The sequence below is a fragment of the Manis javanica genome, chromosome 10, assembly GCF_040802235.1.
Source record: "Manis javanica isolate MJ-LG chromosome 10, MJ_LKY, whole genome shotgun sequence".
Classification (NCBI taxonomy): domain Eukaryota; kingdom Metazoa; phylum Chordata; class Mammalia; order Pholidota; family Manidae; genus Manis; species Manis javanica.
The window spans coordinates 40,929,423-40,949,521 of NC_133165.1; the positions used below are offsets into that span (position 1 = coordinate 40,929,423).

Below are 20,099 nucleotides of genomic sequence, written 5' to 3' on the forward strand. Positions count from 1 at the left end.
ATGCATCTGGACACATTTTTTGCAGAAGCAAAAAGCACAGGGATTTGAGATGCTCTAGGACAGCAGTCTCCAAGGTGAGAACAAGACAAGGAATGTTCAGAACACTTACTTTGATGCTGGAAAAGATACTGCAAGCTCCATCCATATCTATTTGTAGCCATCCTTTTCTAATTTCTATTTTTCAGGTATGATCATAAGTTCCAAAATATATTAGCACAGTAGTGCCTTCATATAATATGATAAACAGACAGGGATGGGCAGGCACACAAGCTGGAAAGGCCAGAAAGGAGAGGACACTGTGTATTAGAATAGCTGAAATCCACACATTATAAAAATCTGCACATTGTAAACCTTCTGCTTAGTATATACCTCTGTGACTTAAAAGTAGTGTATTAGTATATTAGTTTTACATAGGCAAACATAAGTGCCATTTGGAAAATATCACATTATGTGGAGGGAAAAAGCACTGCCATAGCAGTAATAAATAACAGCAGCAATAGAAATAATTGTGTGAATTACCTACATCCCTAACTTACTCTAAATAAAGACAGAGGGAAATAAAGAAGCACAGTGATGAGAGAAAAGAAGATAGAGGTGAAAGTAGAAATTGGAGACTTAAATTTCACAAGGAAGAAAAAGATGAGAACACTCAAAGGTATAATAACATTTTCCTGAGCTGAGGGAGATAAGACTTTGGTGTACAATCAGTCAATAGCAGATCAAGTAAACAAAAGTTAATAATAGTTGCCATTTATTGTGATGAACTGCAGGTCAGGCATGTGGCTCAGGTAATTTACTTCTCATAATACTGAAAGGTAGAGGTTGATGTCCCCCTTTTACTAAGGCATAAAGAAGGTCCAGATAATAGGTCACTTGTACAAGATCATGCCATTAATTATGACAAAAGCAGATTTGAACCCTGCTTGATCTTGACTCCATAACATGTGCTCTTTCCATGAGGCCACGTTGGCTTCCAGAATGATGATTTAAGCAATACAATTGTAATGACTGAATCATGTTGTCGAGAAACAGATACTCCTCCTGCTATATGAATTGTTCCATGATGAAGAAAAAGGGAAAGTCAATATAACTTTGATACCAAAATACACAAAAGAAAAACAACTGGCAAACCTCACTTATGGTTACAAGCAAAAATCCTAAAGCCTGAACTAGAAAATCTAATTTACAATTTACTAAAAGCACTGCCTACCATAGCTGAGACCTGATTATTCCAGGACTTGGGTACAGTCTAATACTAGGAAAATCAAATCAACAGATACAATTTTAAAAAGTGGTGATCTCTGTGGATATTGCAAAGTAACTATAAAATGTAATATCCTTTTAGGACTTTTTTAAACAGGGAAAAGAATAATAACTTCCTAAAGAAAGTAAGAGTAATCAATCTTGGGACAAGGGCAGTTAACCTCCTGCACAGGAGGAATCCCATTCAGATAAGCAAGACCCCGGGATGCTTGCTACCATTTTTATTCAATATTGTTCTCAGTGTGCTGGCCAATATTATGATGTGGAATAGAAGGGAGAAATACGACTGCAGGAACGGAGAAGACACGATTATCACTAATCAAAGGACAGTGTGATTGTTTGTCTAGAAAAAAAATGACACAACTGTAATTCTGGGGAATTTAGTAGCAGTGGCTGGGTACAGACAAACATTAAAAAAATCAATAGTTTTCTTGTGTGGCAGCAATAACCATTTATAAAATGTAACAGAAAAGAAGAGCAAAGGGACTGCTGAGCAGGCAGCAGCGACCTCCTAAGTCATTCTCCCTCCCAGCTTCCCAGCGAGTCCCCCCTACAATGCGCAAAGGCATGGGCAGGGGGCTCCTGAGAGGCACAGGGGAGGCAAGGGGGAGAGGGTCTGCCTGCCTTATCTGTGAGGCCCCTGGGGAAAGGGCCACACCTGTCCACACCAGCAGGATGAGTAAGAGCTGTTCCTGACCCACTGACTCTAGAACCTGGGGAATGTCTGCTCTGTGGACTAGGGTCTCCTTGCTCCTGGGAGCTCCTGAGGGGCTTCATTCAAGGCCTCAGCAGAGGATAGGCACTTGCTTCCTGCTCAGCCACAAGGTGAAACCATGGGACTCCCCCACCCCAGGTTTGCCACTCTCCAAGAGGCGCTGACTTGGCAGAAAAGGAGGATAGAAAACCACAGGCAGGCGAAGAAATGGCAGCTCTCTTGGGAGGGCGTGGTGACAAGAGGCAGGTGGCCCAACTGAGCCCTTAGGGCACTTGGCTCCCACTGAACTGCCTCAGGAGGACAAAGAAGCTGGCAGGAAACTAAAGGAGAAAGAAAGCAGGAAGGAAGGGAATACAGCTGTCAGACAGTGGAACTGGAGGACACCAGAGATTCTCAGGAATAAAAAGCCTTCATTTCCAAAGATGCAAATTCTTAGACACACTGAGGCAGCAGTGGTGAGCAATGAGCTGAGGCAGTAGCCGGGAGCCTAGACTCCTGAGATTTGAGAAGGACCTGGATTCCACAAAGGACAATAGGAAAGATGGCAGAAAGGCTACCCATGAGAATTTCCAGGTGCAGACACTGGACTTAGAATCCCATGAATTACCTCATTTAACTGTCACAGCACACTTGTGAGGTAGGTTTTACTATTATTATTTCACATCCAAAATTGTCAAGCAAAAATCAGGAGGCCTGATCTACACTGGCCAGGCTGGGCCAGGTCGGTCTGAATGCGGGCAGTTGGACTCCAGGGCCTATGATTTTGACCATAAAGCTGGCAATGATTAATGAGTAGTGATTACACAAATAGTAGAGAAAATAACCACCATTGAAATAAAAAATCTCTTTTATCACAAAGAAGGAGAAAATAGCCAGGAATAAACTTGAAATTTATATTTAGGATCCATATGAAGAAACCTATACAACTTAAGAGAGATATTTTAAAAAGCCTTTAAAGAAAATGACAAATAATACCATGCTTCTGGATGGAAAAGTTATTGTAAAAATGTTAATTCCTCCCAAATTAATTTAGATGTTAAGTGCAATTCCAATAAAAATTCCTATGGAATTTTTTGAAGCTCTCCCAATTCTAAGGCTGGAGGCACCAGAGGGAGGAGTGAGCACGTCGGATGACCTCAGCCCGAAAGAGACCAACAGATTCCAGCCTGATGACATGCCAAAATCCCTGGCTGCTGCCCCCTCCCAACCTTAGGCTAGCCAATCCTCACGCCACTGTAAACCTATGCTCTCCCTCCCCCTAACTTCTTTAAAAACTCGCTGCCTGCCCTGCTAGGCGTGACTTCTCTGGCCTGTGACTAACCAGACCGGTGAACATCGCCCAGGATTGTGACCTATTAAACTTTTGGCTCCCTTGTAGCCTCCTCTCCTGGTTATTTCAGCTCGATTTTTACCTTACAGCTGGTGCCGAAACCTGGGAAGGAGACAAGGTGCGGAGCTCTGACTGACCACCGGCAGCTCCCACCCCTCCTTCCCCGATCCAGGACCTCTGCCTACTGTCAGCACCTCGGATGGTGATTTGGTGAGTCCCTCCTTTCCCCTGATTTGACCTGTCTCCACCTGGTCTAAAATTGTAGCTACGTCCAGGTTCTCCAGGCATTAAGCTTGTCCTGGTCCTGAGATAGAGGAGACGTCCTCATCCAGGCTCCCAGATCTCCGGGGAAGTGTATGATACTTCCCTGTCTCCTCCTAAACTGAGCAAGTTTGGGACACTGGGCCCACCAGTTTAGGGGCTCTGGGAAACGGGTAACAGACTCAGACCCCTCTGCAGTGTCTCATATCCAATCTGGCAACCCTAGATATAGTAGAGGAGATCCGTAAATGGAAACTGGTCCAACTCTGTTGTCAGACTTGGCCCCAGTATCCTCTAGACAATCAATCTCACTGGCCCTCGGAGGGAACTTTTGATTTTAGCCTCCTCACTGACCTAACTAATTTCTGTCACGGAACTGGGAAGTAGTCTGAAGTCCCATATGTCCAGGCCTTTTGGACATGGTGCTCCCACCCAGACCTTTACATTAAGTGTTCAATGACCCAGGCTCTCCTGGCCTGATCTCCAGTTAAAGATTGTCAGCCTCTTACTCTGCCCAGTCCTTCCTCCTTTTCAGATCCACAGAAGAACCTCGGTTGCCCACCTCCCTCAGCTTGCAATTCCCTCCCACTCTCTTCACCGCCATCTTTAAGTCCTTTGTCTTCACCTGCATCACTGCCATCTTTAAGTTCTTTGTCCTCACACGTGTCGCTACCATCTTTAGGTCCTGCATTCTCAGCCATGCCATCTTCCTGCTCCTCTCCTCTTCCAGGGTCAGCATCAACCCCTCCCCCTCTCCTTCCACCTTCACTGCCCTGTTTCTCCACTGGAACAGGCTCTTCACCCCTCTGGTTCCAGAAGCCATGGACAAGAATCCTCCCAGCACAGTCCTGCCTCCTTTCCCAACCCTACACCCCTCCCCACACCCACCATTTTGTGGGTGGTCTGGCATGGTTGTTGGGAGTGAGTGGGCTGGGTGTGGCAAGTGAACATCTTAGTAGTTGTGTGTTGCAGTGTGTGTGCATGCCTGCAGCCTGGGAATTTTTGTAGTGATCTAGAATCTTGAAGTTTTGCTAAGTTAAGTAGACATATTTTGTGCTTAGGGATTATGCTGTAAAGCACATGGTTTCAGGAATTATAAAGTGTGTTCATGAATTTGTTAATCTAAAGAATGCAAGTGCAATGGTTTACAATAGCCCACTTCTCAGTGTTCACTGAAAATTTAAGTTTCTAATAGTTTTAAGTTCTAATTAAAGCTACTTAAAGAAGAAAACATCTCTACTTGCTAAAAAAGATGTGTGTTTTAATAAGAGAAAGTATAAAGAATGGAAATTAATTTTGGTGAGGGTAAAAGAAGGTAATTGTTCTAAAGTACAGCTATTTATTTAAAGAGGGAGAACACTGAATATAAAAGGAAAGTTGTAGAAAGCTTGTGGAAGAATTTAATATGGTCCTGCTATATAAAATTAAAGCAAATGGGTCTCAGTATCAAGTACACAGAAAAATTAGAATTTTGTTTTCAGTTAAAAAGACAAAGTTTTCTTAACTGTTAGTCTATTCTTAATGTTCAAAGATAGCAAAGAGTTTTCTAATTGTTTTCTCAAAACAGTTTCTCATGCTTAAAGTCTCAATGAGTTGTCTGAGTATTTAAGATAATGAAATCTTAATATTAAAAAGACTAAAAGTTAAACTTTGCTAAATTTTCTTTATTTGCCTTTGAGGTATTTTGTCATTCTGGTTAAACAGATAAGTATTGCTTCATGGAAATCTATAATCCTATTTAAGCAAGTGCCAAAAAAAAAAAATCAAATTCAAAAAGGTGCTTTTACCTCTAGTTACCTCTGATATTTTTCAGAGGGCCCCTAGAACATGTCAGAGGAATTTTTTCTCATTGGAGAAAGTATTTGGCTCATTTGGCTAATTTATCTGATATATAATTACCTACTTAATTACCTAGAAAGCACTATCAAAGGGAATGATGCAAAACTTTGTTACTAAATGTTTTGTTACAGAAATATCCAAATTTCCTTATGTCAACTGTCTTACAGTAAGCTCTCATCAGATCTTTAACCATTGTCATTTGTAAGTCTTTTGTCATTTATAGTCACTGTTTATTACTCCTAAACTAGTGAAGAACTCGATTTCAGCAGTACAGGTATTAGTTACATAAGATCTAAGTTAAAAAAGGCAGAAGAGGGGTCCCAGACTCCACTCCATGACCTGGTAACCATGGCCTTTAAAGTCTTTAATACCTGTGATGAAGAACATGAGAGGAGGATAGCATCCCAAACCCGAGCCTTCACGGCAGCCCTACAGCTGGCAGAACAGGGGTTTCATCACACCAAAGACTGGTCCGGAGCTCGTGAGCCTCTGGGATCTTGCCTCAGGTGTGGCCAAGAAGGCCACTGGGCAAAGAGATGCCTCAACCCAACCAGTAAACTGACCAAACCCTGCCCAGTTTGTAGTAAGAGAGGTCATTGGAAGGTAGAGTGCCCGGTTGGGGAAGGTTGTCCCCCCACGATAGAGTCTCACGTGAGGCAGGCCCCCCTGAGGGACCCCCTCCAGACCTGCTGAGCCTACTCAAAGACTGAAGATGCCTGGACTTGAACACCCCTATCACCCTTGCTGAGCCCAGGCCCACACTGTGGGTAGCAGGTAAGTCCATCTCCTTTTTAGTGGACATGGGGGCTACCTACTCTGTTTTACCTTCCTTTCAAGGGCATTTACCTCCTTCCCAGGTCTCAGTTGTGGGTGTCATGGGAATCCCCTCTAAGCCTCTAGAGACAGGTCTGGTAGCCTGCATGTTTGAGAGCCATCCTCTTACCCACTCATTTCTAGTCATCCCATCCTGTCCCATCCCTTTGTTAGGGAGGGATCTCCTATCCAAGCTTGGTGCCTCTATCTCCCTGCCGCTTAGTCATCCCCAACTGAGCTCACTCATTGCCTTAGCCAGTATAAGTTGTGGCCCTGAGGCCTCCAGGGACTCTTCTGTACCATTGACCAGTGTTAACCCGATGGTCTCAGACACCTCTACTCCTGTAGTAGTGAGCCATCATGCTCCGGTCCTCATCTGCCTCAAGGACCCATCCTCCTTTCCTTCTAGGCCCTAATTTCCTATTTCCCAAGTCCATCACAAGGGCATCCAACCTATCATTAACCATCTTCTTTCTCAAAGGCTTCTGGTCCTGACTAATTCTCCCTGTAACACTCCCATCCTTCTAGTCAAGAAACCATCGGGGGCCTACTGGCTCGTTCAGGACATGCAGATAATCAACGAGGCTGTGGTCTCTCTTCACCCAGTCGTTCCTAACCCTTACACTCTCTTATCTCAGGTTCCCCTGGACACCTCTCCTACCTACCTTACTTCTCACTCCTAAGACACCTCCTCAGGGAACACTCAGAACAGTCCCTGCCTCAACCCACCTCCCCCTTGGATCCAGGAATCACAGAGGTTCTACAGCCAGGAGACAAAGTCCTTCTTAAAGAACTCCAACCTTGGTCACTCCACCCATGGTGGATGGGACCATACACGGTGATCCTTACCACTCCCATGGCTGCCAAGTTATTAGGACACTCCCCGTGGTACCACATCTCCAAGCTCAAACAAGCGCCCAGTCATGATAGGCTGCCTGCTATGAACAAGCCTAAGTCTGTCATCATCCAGACAACAGTACTGGATGGGGCAAAGCCTGGGTGATCATGCTGGATATATCTGTCCTGAGAGACAAGGACAACATATCTGCTGGAACCTCTGGCCACCAATAGGGAGGTTGGACAGTAGAAGTGCACAAGACCACACTGGTACATCAGTATTTGCCCCTCCCCTCCAAGCCTCTGGCTTCCCACCAGCTTTAACCCTGCCCACACCACCCCTCCTCAGCCAGAAGTAGCCAGATTGAGTCAGCACCCATTATAACCAAAAAGCTGGAATGTAAGGCTGGAGGCACTGGAGGGAGGAGTGAGCACGTCGGACGACCTCAGCCCTAAAGAGACCAACAGATTCCGGCCTGATGACATGTCAAAATCCTGGGCTGCTGCCCCCTCCCAACCTGGAAAAGGTGCCTTAGGCTAGCCAATCCTCGTGATACTGTAGACCTATGCTCTCCCTCCCCCTAACTTCTTTAAAAACTCGCTGCCTGCCCTGCTGAGCACGACTTCTCCAGCCTGTGACTAACCAGACCGGCGAACATCGCCCAGGATTGTGCCCTATTAAACTTTTGGCTCCTTTGTAGCCTCCTCGCCTGGTTATTTTGGCTCGATTTTTACCTTACACCAATGACTCTTGAGGTCATTTGGAAGAATGAGCAGGCAAAAAAAACTTTAAAAATAATTATGAACAATAATGTTACATCTAATAATAAAATGTATCATGAAATTACAGTAATGAAAAAGTGCTGATAGAAGAATTGATAGGAGAGAAATAAAACAGTACTGTTCAGAAATAAGTCCTGATAAATATAGATAATAAATAAGAAATAATTGAATAGAAAAAAGGCTCACTGGTCAAATGGTCCTGGAAAGCCAGGTTAAGAATTTGGAAATAAATAATTTTTCTCCTCACTTCATATTTTACTCTAAAATACTTGATGTAAATCAGAGGAATATATAAATAAAATAAGGGAAGTTTTTCTAAGCTTAAAATCAATAAAAGGAAAGCACAAAAGTAAAGATTCATAGACTTGATAACATACACTATATGTTAAAAATCATCAGAGGCTTAATTAAATATTTAGCAATAAACTTGGAAAACTGGATGTATTGAATATGGCAACAGGATAATCCTCTTCAAATACAAAGGAATCATTAAGACACATATGCTAAAGGATGTGAGTGGATAACTCACAAAGGTTAAACATGCAGAAAACGTTCAACTTCAATAGCATGAAAATAAATGCAAATTAAAGACTAATGAGATAGCATTTCCCACATCACTACCATGCAAATATTTTATTTTTAAATGAGAAGACCAAGTGTTCAGTTTGTTGCGACTTGTCATTCACATTGATGGGCACAGCCTTTCTGGATACTCATTTGGTAATGCCAGTTAGCTAAAAGGTTCCCTTTTAATGTTCTTTTCCACTGATTCAGTAATTCCCTTCTGGAATCTGTTCTAAGGAATTAATCAGAAATTTGGAGAAAGATCTCTGCACCATGTTGTTTATTGGGGCATTATTTGTCATCATGAAAAATGGAAAGGAATAAAGAACATAAACACAAAATTAAAAATCAGCACATCACTCAGAGATAATATTGGCATGTATTCCTCTAAGCAAATAAATAAAGTCAATGAAATAATATTTCCTTGTCCTTTGTATTTGACATCCTATTGTGAACATTTCCCTACTAAAAGTCCTCAAAACATAATTGGCTATATAACACCATACAGAGAGTTACAGGTTTCTCAATCAGTCCCCCAGTTTTTGGAAGGTCTGATTGTTTCTATAACAGCATGTAAGATGGTATAACAAAACAGTAAATTATTTCTCTTTTTTAATGGCTTAAGTGTCCATATGAAATAGTTCTTAAAATGTAATGGTTCTTATGGACCAAGCATACAGCTAAATCTTGAGGACTACTTGTGGAACATGTACCACCATTTTCCAAGTTGTACTGAAGAAGTTATTTGGTATGAGCCCATCTTATATAGAATGTTATATAACCTCCACTCAGATCATTTCACACAAAATTAGAATTTCATAGACAATTGCCCTTCTGAGGCCCCATCACTATACAATATATTTAAAAAAAATCACAGCCCATTAAATATCTGTATATGCTACACATCTTATCCCAATGAGTCCCTGGGTGATAAGAAGCTCAATCATTCTACCTCCAGAAATTATTAGCTTGCTTGAGTACAGAGCAGGAGTAAATATTGTGTGGTGGCTGCTGGGGCTGATGAAGGCTCAACTACCTGGAGCCTTTAGAACACACCCATGGGTGTCTCTGTAACACCCTGTCCACACACTGGGCAGAAGGCCAAGGGCCCAGGACTTCTGAACTGAAATGGCTAAGGAAAATAACTTCACCAATTACCTATGAAAAATATGCCTTTGCCCCACGTAGATGCACTGGGCAAACAGAGAGACGATACAGTGCAAAGAGACAATGATTTGCAAAAGAAGCTATGGCATTCTGCATTACAAAACAAAAGCCAAAAATAAACTACTCCCAGAACTGTCTGGCTTTAAAACCTGACTGTCAACAGGAGAAAACATAATCATGTTTACATGTTCCATTTCATTGAAGATTCAAGATTTTAAATTTGGACTTAAATCTAAATGTTTTGCTTCCTGGATTTGAATACCCAATTTTATTTATATTTTTAAAAGGAAACTTTAGAAGTGTATGGAACAGTTAAAAAATTCTAGGATACACAAGAAACACATAATTTATTTCTTTTAAATGGTCTCTTAAAAAATCTGTATCAAGGAAAATGAACAAATCACTCTTAGGAATGTCACCCAATCTATGGTCTTCAGAGGCTTTCTCTGTTTATTTCTTTCCAAGAGCTAGACCTCTTATCCAAGGTCAGAAGGGATTATTTACTTCTGACACTAACTTATCTCCTCTGCAATGCTACTGGCAGGGATGGCATGTAGGAGCAATACTCAAGTGAGAATATTAGGGATGAAGGTTTCTTTAGTAACACATGCTGCAGAAACATGGACAGATTGAGTCAAATATGCTGACATTCCTAGTCCTTAAGGAGCTCCCTAAGTATTCTTGTACTGATAGAAACTTCCGGGAAAGAAAACCCAGTAAAGTAAGTACTCACAGCTGAATTTAAAGGAAACTATTTGGAAATTAGTTTGCTTTGAAATATTATCATAAGCACAATATTCTTAAAAAGAAATTGAATTGTAATAGATTTCAGAGCTTAGCTATCAAGACTGAGAATAGTTGTCAATTATGGACCTAGATGTTTGGTAGTGTGCCATCAGTGAAAGACTCATAGCAGCTGAAATTCCTATTCTGGTGAGTAGGAATTTCAGCTCAGATATAATGACTTCATTTTTGATAGAACATTCAATTAACCACTTAGGCTGAAGAAAACTTTTGTGAAAATTGTCCAGAGGACTCTGGTTATAGGCAGATGGGACAACATTTGACTCTGTCTCTTCACTGAATGCAGCTATGAAACCTTGACAGAATGCATGGAGTAGCTAATTTGAAGATTCTGAGAAGTAAGTAGCAGGGTATTTGAAGTATCACCAAACCAGCAAAGAGTTTACTATACCTTCTCCCCTGGTGTTCCCAGGAGAGATGTGATGCCATGTGAAGCCTGGATGTGGGCATTGGTATGAACAGCAAGAGCTTCAGGAAGCCCTCTAGTTCTGGCTTCAGCAGTGGGAAAGGGATCTGCCAATACTCACAGTGAGGGAAATAATTCTTCTTCATTTCTCCCTTCTCTCAGGTTCCAATCATGGTAACCTGTAGGCCCCTAAAAGCTCAAAGGGAGGAAACCCTCCCCCTATGATCAGAGGGGCCATTGTCTCAAGGAGGGGAAAACCCTTGATGCTTTTTCTCTCTTTCTGTTCTCTTGTCATGCAGACTAAGAAGGTGACCCAGCCATGGAAAGTGTGCAGCAGAATGGGACAAATAAGGCCCCAGATTTCATGCTGTAGGAATAAAAAAGAAAAGAACTAGAAAGTGTCAGGGAGACCTGGGAGGGTGATAGCTTGACAAAACTTAACCATAATATTGTTATGGGATTCTGGGCTCACCCAGAAGCTGCTCATGCAGATGACCCTAAACAGCATCCTATATACTGTGAACTGGAAAACAAGATGAACTACTTCTCAGGTCCAGTATGTGGTGCTCAAGCAGAACAGATATGAATGTACTGATCTGAATGTACTGAATGTTTGAAACTGAGTAGACATTGGGAACCATAAACCAAAGAAAGCTGGTCAGAATTGGTGGCTTAAACCCAATCAAATCAATTGTCTACTTAAACAAAAGTAATATTCTCCATAGGACAGAGAGTCTCAGAAGGCCCAGAGTCTCATAACATAATATCCAAAATGCTCAGAGTATAATATAAAATAATGCAGCAGATGAAGAACCAAGAAAATATCAACCTGCATAGGAAAACACAATGTGTTTTGACACATGCCAATGACACAAGTATTGGAATTACCTGGAAAAAAAGCTTTAATGAAACCATTACAGAATTTATGCAACAAGTGAGGGCAACTGCTCTTAAGAAGAATGAAAGATAGAAAGTTTCAACAAACAAATAGATGATATAAATGGAAACCTGATGGCTTTAAAACTGAAAAAGATCCAATAACAACAACAAAAACCTCCACAAATAAGCTCAATTATAAAATGGAAATGATAGAAGAAAGAGCTAATGAACTTCGAGATGGATAAATAAAAGAGTATGGCTCCTTCTCCTCTCCTATGATTAACATGCATTCTAACAGATTCATTAAGGGATATGAGAAAGACTATAGAAAATAAAAAATATCTAAGGAAATAATGCCTGAAAACTCCCCAAATTTGTTTATAGAAATAAACCACAGATACAAAAAACCTCAGTGAATCCCAAAAGGTATAAACCTAAAAAAAAAAAATACATGACAAGATACATTATAATCAAAATGCTGATGAGAAAGAAAAAAAAATCTAGAGAGCAGCCAGAGAAAAAGGATGCATTGTCAATAGGGAAAAACCTACTCAAATGACTGCAGATCTCTCATCATGAAATGTGGAGACCAGATAGAAGTGGAACAACATATTTAAAGTGCAAAGAGAAGAATTATCAACCCAGTTCTATATCCACTGAAAACACCCTTCAAGAATGGAAAGTAAAGAAATTTTCAGATGAAGAAAAACATATAGATTCATTGTCATAGAATCTCATAGAGATATACTGCCTTGCTCTAAAATAATTCTTAAATTAACAACCTCAGAAAGAAAGAAGGGAGCCTGAAACATCAGGAATAAAAGAATGGTAAATATCTGGGTGTATATAATAGACTATTCTTATCCAATTTTGTTCTTTTAAAAATGTTTGATAGTTGGAAATAATAATTATAACATGTGTGATGGAGTTTTCATTGTAGGTAGATATAATATACAAACTCCAAGCAAGAATGATGAAGTATATGAAATGATCCCTCAGATAACAAAATATTCCTCAAAGACAAAAGACGTAACGATAACCTGAATAGTCCTATTGAAGAAATGGCATTCATAAAAAAAGAACTTTCTGAGAAAGAAATCTTGATGTCCAGATGGTTTCATTGGCAAATTCTACCAAACATTTAAAGAAGAAATAATACCAATTCTATACAATCTCTTCCAGAAAATAAAAGAGGAAAAAACACTTCTCTACTTATTTTATGAGACTAACACTACTTGAATACCAAAACCAGTCAAAGACATTATAAGAAAAAAAAAAAAAAACACAAAAAAACTAGGACCCAATATCTCTCATGAACATAGACATAAAGGAAAAGAATGAGATTTTTTTTCACACCTTCAAGCTGTTCTGTACATTGAAGGTGTCAGTGGCTACATGAGTCTAGACATGAGTTAAAATTCATAGAACTGTACACTCAAAAAGTTAATTGTGTTATATGTTAATTAAAAAACAAAGTCTATTCTAGGGCTATAATTCTCAGTCTGATTTAATTAGCAGGCTTCCACATCTGCAAAAATGTACAATAATCACTCAAAATGGTATGACATATGATACAATGTAAGGGAAAGGAGTTGGGGGTCTCTCAGGAAAATTTTTCTTCTCTCATTAAAGGGGACATACCTTGCTTTGAATGTTGCCCTGTGAAGATAAGGTATGTGGCAGCCATCTTGCAATCTTGAGGAAGGAAAGACAAATGCAGTCGCTGACTTAAAATTCTGACATTTGTGTGGCTGAATTAACCAGCCAGGAACTCATTATCCTCCAGATTAATCATGAGAGTTAATAAAGCCTTATCATTTCATGTACGGGCAGCTGAAAGAGTCTAACTTGGAGAGTATTTCTCAAAGTACACTTGAACTACTTTGCATAGCTTTTATAGATGAATTAGATATATACCTTCTTGTTAATGGCAAATAAGGAAAAAGGAACATTTTTTCTAAGAAGATTCTGTGAACTGTCAAGGTGCAATTGAACCTTTTTCTGAGAAAACTATTCAAAGCCAATTAAGGTAATATAAAATGTAATTACTCTTGGCAGGTACTTTGGTTTGCCAGATGGACAATTCTAACAAACTCTATTAGACTGGGTAACTTATCCTGTTAGGTGGGAAGGGTTTTGTGGCCAGCTCATCCTGACAAGCTATGATGATGTAATCACATTGAAAATTGTATATTTCACAATAACTACATTATTTTAATGTAGAAAGGGGTGTTTGCAAATCCTGGGATCATATCTCCTAACTCAATGTCATCTCCTTCACATGCCATGATGCCTGATTCAGTTGTCCAGCAAATACTTGCTCAGCATTTAGCTGATTTCAAACTCATCTTTGAAAAAAAAATCTTGGCTCTGCTTTTATGTGGTTAGGGGCCACAAACAGATATCAAGCTATTATATTTTAATGATCTTTGTTACATATACAGATGGAATTTTAAAACCCATGAGCCACCTTTAAATCAACACAATGTATCCTTAAATCTGGCCAGTAATCTCAACTCTTAACTACTGGTTCTAAGGCATGCTCACACTATTGGTCAATCATCTGTGGACTGCTGGAAGTGTTGGTAGTTAATGGCACTGCTTACTTTATATCAAACTCCACCCCCACAACAGTGGCTTCCACATGTTGGCCCTTGATCTAGTCCTGAGGATGCCTCAGAAGCACTTTAATTATTTTTCAGCATGACAGCCCTTCAAATATCAAGTGGCTACCTAAAATGTTTGAAGGCAGTCATCATGTCTTCATGAAATGTTCTCTATAAAGCAAGAACCCCCAATCCCATCTGTGACACATTGGAAAATGCAATTTGGAATCTTGTTTGGATCCTGTTCTCTCTCCCTCATGTGCACTATGGAATCTGAAGATCAGGATACCAGAAGTGAACCCCATATTTCATCTGTGTTGAAACAGCAAGGATACAAGGGGTTAAATTACTTCTCTTGTCATGATGTAATATGTCTAGCAGCATAGTCTAGAAGTAAGATTCTGCCATTGACAGTCCCATTGTCCTGTGGATACATGTCAAATCTTACACCTGGCATTTGCAACGGTGCTGAAAGTTGTCCATCTCTTGTCAGGCTCTCTGCCTCATGTTCTTGTTTGGGTGCAAGTGCCAGACCTTACCATTGTTTCTGATAAATCTCAGCTCGCCGAGTTCATCCTAATTGTTTCAGCCTGTCAAGATCTTTTTGGATCCTAATTCCATCATGTCACATTCACTGCAAAAATTTTTTAGCAATTCACTGCTAAAATTTTTAAACCAAACAAAGTTGGGGATAAAGTCCTGTGGCATGATACTGGGTGCTTTCCCTGGAGCATAGTTGTTCCCCCAATTATAAATCTACCTAATTGTAGTAGCATCCAGTCAATAATTTTCCAACTAGTCTGTTAGTACTTGTATATACCTAAAGTAAAATGGTCAGATGTCTTGGTGAAACTCAGATACACAGTTATTTTCCCTACTTTTCAGTACATTTTTTTTCAAATGTTTGCAGAGACCAACTGTCTTTTTTTTTTTTTTGAGAGGGCATCTCTCATATTTATTGATCAAATGGTTGTTAACAACAATAAAATTCTGTATAGGGGGGTCAGTGCTCAATGCACAATCATTAATCCATCTCAAGCCTAATTCTTGTCAGTCTCCAATCTTCTGAAGCATAGCGAACAAGTTCTTACATGGTGAACGAATTCTTACATAGTGAATAAGTTCTTACATGGTGAACAGTACAAGGGCAGTCATCACAGAAACTTTCGGTTTTGATCACGCATTATGAACTATAAACAATCAGGTCAAATATGAATATTCATTTGATTTTTATACTTGATTTATATGTGGGTCCCACATTTCTCCCTTTATTATTATTATTATTTTTATTTTTAATAAAATGCTGAAGTGGTAGGTAGATGCAAGATAAAGTTAGAAAACATAGTTTAGTGTTGTAAGAGAGCAATTGTAGATGATCAGGTGTGTGCCTGTAGACTATGTGCTAATCCGAGCTAGACAAGGGCAATAAAACATCCACGGATGCAGAAGCTTTCTCTCAAAACGGGGGGGGGGGGGGTGAGGTTCTAAGCTTCACCATTGTTGTTCCCCGATTTCTCACCTGATGGCCCCCCTGTGACTGTGCCTGTCTTAGGTTGTTCCTCCCTTGAGGAATCTTACCCGTCTCTGGCTAACCAGTCATCTTCCGGGGCCATACTGTCTTTTTTTACTTATTGCTATATGACCAAATACAAGAGTACATGACTTGGTCTGCCTGGTGATGATGACTTTGAGACTGTCAACAAGGACTCAAATCTTCGACAGAAACAGTACTAAAATTATGATGGAATTCTACGTGATCTGACTTGTGCAAAAGCCAGTGGAAGTGTCAGAAGTCAGTAAAGACTAACCTTTAACAAATCCATCTTCTAGGACACTGGTTTGTCCTGGGGGGTCTAATGACACATAGGAACTTTTTAAGGAATCCTGAGAGTCATTATGGACATTGCACAGTAGGGGAAAGAGGCAGGAGGTTTCAGTATCTGAGAAGCTCAAGGGTTAGGGAATCCAGGTGCCTATTTCGAAATAAGATAGAAAAAGTTATTAGAAAGCATGTCAGCATTAGACCCACACCCTTATCAGTTACTTTGACAACAGCAGTGATAAAATTAGCTTACACCTTTAACCACTTATCTAGGCATACACTAATCTAGGAAATGTAAACATTCAATTCACTTAATCCTCAAAACCCTTTGAGGTGAGTACTATTTTTTATTAATATATAATTGATAAACAATATTATATTGGTTTCAGGTATGTGACATAGTGATTCAACAATTATATTCATTACTAAATGCTCTCCATAGTAAGTGTAGTTATCATTATCAACATACAAAGATATTACAATATTGTTGACTATATTCCCTAAACTTTACCTTCACCCCCATGACTAATTTATTTTAAAATGGGAAGTTTGGTGTGGGGGATGGGCAAAATAGGTGAAGAGGATACAGAGGCAGGTACTGTTTTTATCTTTCCCTTCATGGATAAGAAAATGAGGCACAAAGGAGGTAAGAGACCCTGCAAAAGGAACCACTTCCGTGCTTACTCCCCCAGGGAGGACTGGTTGGAAATGGGAGAAGAGGCTATGTCTATGTTCTGGCCTGTTGATGGGGAGATGAGGAAAAAGAGGCAGCAATTCAAGCTGAACCTGATATCTAGAGCCAAAAAGGGTCCCCTGCACCTTTTGCATAGCTTTCCTAAGCCTCCAGAGAATTTTGGAGAGCAATATGCTGTAGAGAAAAAATAAAAACTGTATCAGATATCTCTCCAAAAAGAAGTATACAGGATTGGTCAATAAATCACAGAGCTGGCATGGTCTGCCCACACACTGAATGGCCTGCCATTGTGATGTGTGCATTGCAGTATGTTTTATATATGGAGCCTGGCCCAGCAAAGCTGACCTCAGGCCACCTTCTACTGCCTCCCTCTTCTGCATAAAGTGGCAGATACAAACCAGAGGTCAAGGGCAAAGAAAATCACCTGATTCTATCGCATCTCACAAACTTCGTGAAGTGTTGTAATTTTTTAATAGTTAATCCCTCCAAACCTCTCTGTTTCTACAGCCATTGTACATTACTCATTGTTTAACAAGTCTGTTCCCTACTAGACAATGAGTTAAATTACACTGATTCCATAATCTCATTATCACCAACCAATTTGTGTCCACGTGTTCATACACAAATATAATCTGAATCAAACCTCAAATCATCCTCAAATAATTTTAGCCAAACCATCAGTTTTGTCTAAAAGAGGACAATGTTGGAAGAGAACAGAAATCTCTATACTTTTTAAAAAGCATGTAGTCCTACCAATAAAAGATTTTAAAACATAGATGGAATTCATTCATTCACAAATTATATCCATATATTATTTACATTTTTAGTATTAGCAAAGTTCAGCTTTAAATAGATACGATGAAGCATTTGCATTTCCTTCCCACACCCCCACGGGTTTTTTCCTACACCTCCTAAATCACATCATTTTGGATATCAGGGGTGTAAACCATGATGAAGTTGAAGAGATCTTGAATTATGATCATGGCTTTAATATCAATTTATTACTGACCTAAGCCAAATCAATCTTCCTCTTTGTGCCTCATTTTCCATGTTTTCCTATTGTACTAATAATACACACTTGGCTGTTCCACACAAGATGATAAGGAAAGTCTCCAAAAATGTCAAACCATAAATCTCAATGCAGAACAATGCTATTTTTACTGTCATGATTATCATTGATGACCATGGGAAAGCTAGAGGGTATAGACAGACTGAAAACTCAAAAGTAGACTGATTCTAAGTTAAGTACAGTTCAGAACCATTTTTGAGTACAATGAAAATCTCTTCCCCAAGGACAGTTTGGCTAGCCAACCAGAGAAGCAGAGACATCCTTCCCATGAGCAGAGCTTCTACCCCAAACTCTGTGGGGCACAGAGGAGAGTCCCAGTGCCCGCCAGACTCCAAGCCACTCCCTGGCCTTGCTCTACCCCACTCTCTTCTCCCTTCCAGCTGATATTTTCTAATTGCTTTAGGAAAAACCCTAGTTACTCTAAAGCAAACAACCGCCCTGTCAAGACCAGTGTGGTCAGTCAGCCATGACAACGCATATGAAGGAGAGGCAGATGAAGGTGAAGTGCTCTCAAGGATGCAAAACAGTTACTACACCGCCATCTTCTCCTCTCCAAAAGGCTGGAAGAAAACCCACACTGGGACACCATTAGTGCATTGCTGCTTCAAGGCCAGAATAGGTGAGGTACATTCTAGGACAGTCTGACTGCCTAAGGCCTGCATGGCTCTGCCTGGCCAAGCACTCTGCTGTTCAGGGAGGCCTCTGGGACTCAGCCAGGTTCTAGTCCCAAATATTCCAGCCTCAAACACTAAATATGTCCCACCTGCACATCTCTTTGTGGTATTTGAGTCTTCCAGCATCCCTTTGGAACCCATTTATATCCCCTGCTTCTATCCCCTTCCAGGTGTAAGAGCTCCCTGAACTTATTAAGGGTCCATGAAGTAGGATTTACCTTTTTGTATCCAAAATTTCTTCTTTAAAATCACAGATATCTCCAAGTACTGATTTCAAAATCTGATGTGTAATCCTGGGTTAATTGTCTACAAGCAAAATATTATAGATTTTAATCTTGTCTCCTCTTAGCTTTTGCAACTTCATTCTGAGGGGACCAAGCTTTGTTGTATGTTTTTGGAAGGCCTCCTTGCCCACCCCCTGCACCCATGGCTCAGGTTTTTTTTTAAATTTTATTTTGGTATCATTAATCTACAATTACATGAAGGACATTATGTTTACTAGGCTCCCCCCTTCACCAAGTCCCCCCAACATACCGGTTCATAGTCACTGTCCATCAACATAGTAAGATGCTGTAAAATCACTACTTGTCTTCTCTGTGTTGCACAGCCCTCCCTGTGCCCCCTGCTACACTATACATGTTAATCGTAATGCCCCCTTTCTTTTTTCCTGCCGTTATCCCTCCCTTCCCACCCGTCCTCCCCAGTCCCTTTCCCTTTGGTAACTGTTAGTCCATTCTTGAGTTCTGGGATTCTGCTGCTGTTTTGTTCCTTCAATTTTCTTTTGTTCCTATACTCCACATATGAGTGAAATCATTTGGTACTTGTCTTTCTCTGCCTGGCTTATTTCACTGAGCATAATACCCTCTAGCTCCATCCATGTTGTTGCAAATGGTAGGATTTGTTTTCTTCTCATGGCTGAATAATATTCCATTGTGTATATGTACCACATCTTCTTTATCCAATCATCTACTGATGGACAATTAGGTTGCTTCCATATCTTGGCTATTGTAAATAGTGCAGTGATAAACATCTGTCTTTTTCAAACTAGGTGGCTGTATTCTTAGGGTAAATTCCTGGAAGTGGGATTCCTGGGTCAAATGGTATTTCTATTTTGAGCATTTTGAGGAACCTCCATACTGCTTTCCACAATGGTTCAACTAATTTACATTCCCACCAGCAGTGTAGGAGGGTTCCCCTTTCTCCACAACCTCGCCAACATTTGTTGTTTGTCTTTTGAATGGTAGCCATCCTTACTGGTGTGAGATGATATCTCATTGTGGTTTTAATTTGCATTTCTCTGATGACAAGTGATGTGAAGCATCTTTTCATATGTCTGTTGGCCATCTGAATTTCTTCTTTGGAGAACTGTATTCAGCTCCTCTGCCCATTTTTTAATTGGATTATTTGCTTTTTGTTTGTTGAGGTGTGTGAGCTCCTTATATATTTTGGATGTCAACCCTTTATTGGACCTGTCATTTATTGATATATTCTCAAATACTGTAGGATACCTTTTTGTTCTATTGATGGTGTCCTTTGCTGTACAGAAGCTTTTCAGCTTGATAGAGTCCCATTT

The 20,099-nt window shown here is 40.2% G+C and overlaps 1 protein-coding gene across 1 annotated transcript in view; it reads right to left on the reverse strand.

Annotated features, from left to right (window-relative positions):
- The window catches only part of CALN1 (calneuron 1), a 481,060-nt gene that overhangs the window by 250,408 nt on the left and 210,553 nt on the right, over positions 1-20,099 (reverse strand). The window lies entirely within an intron of this gene.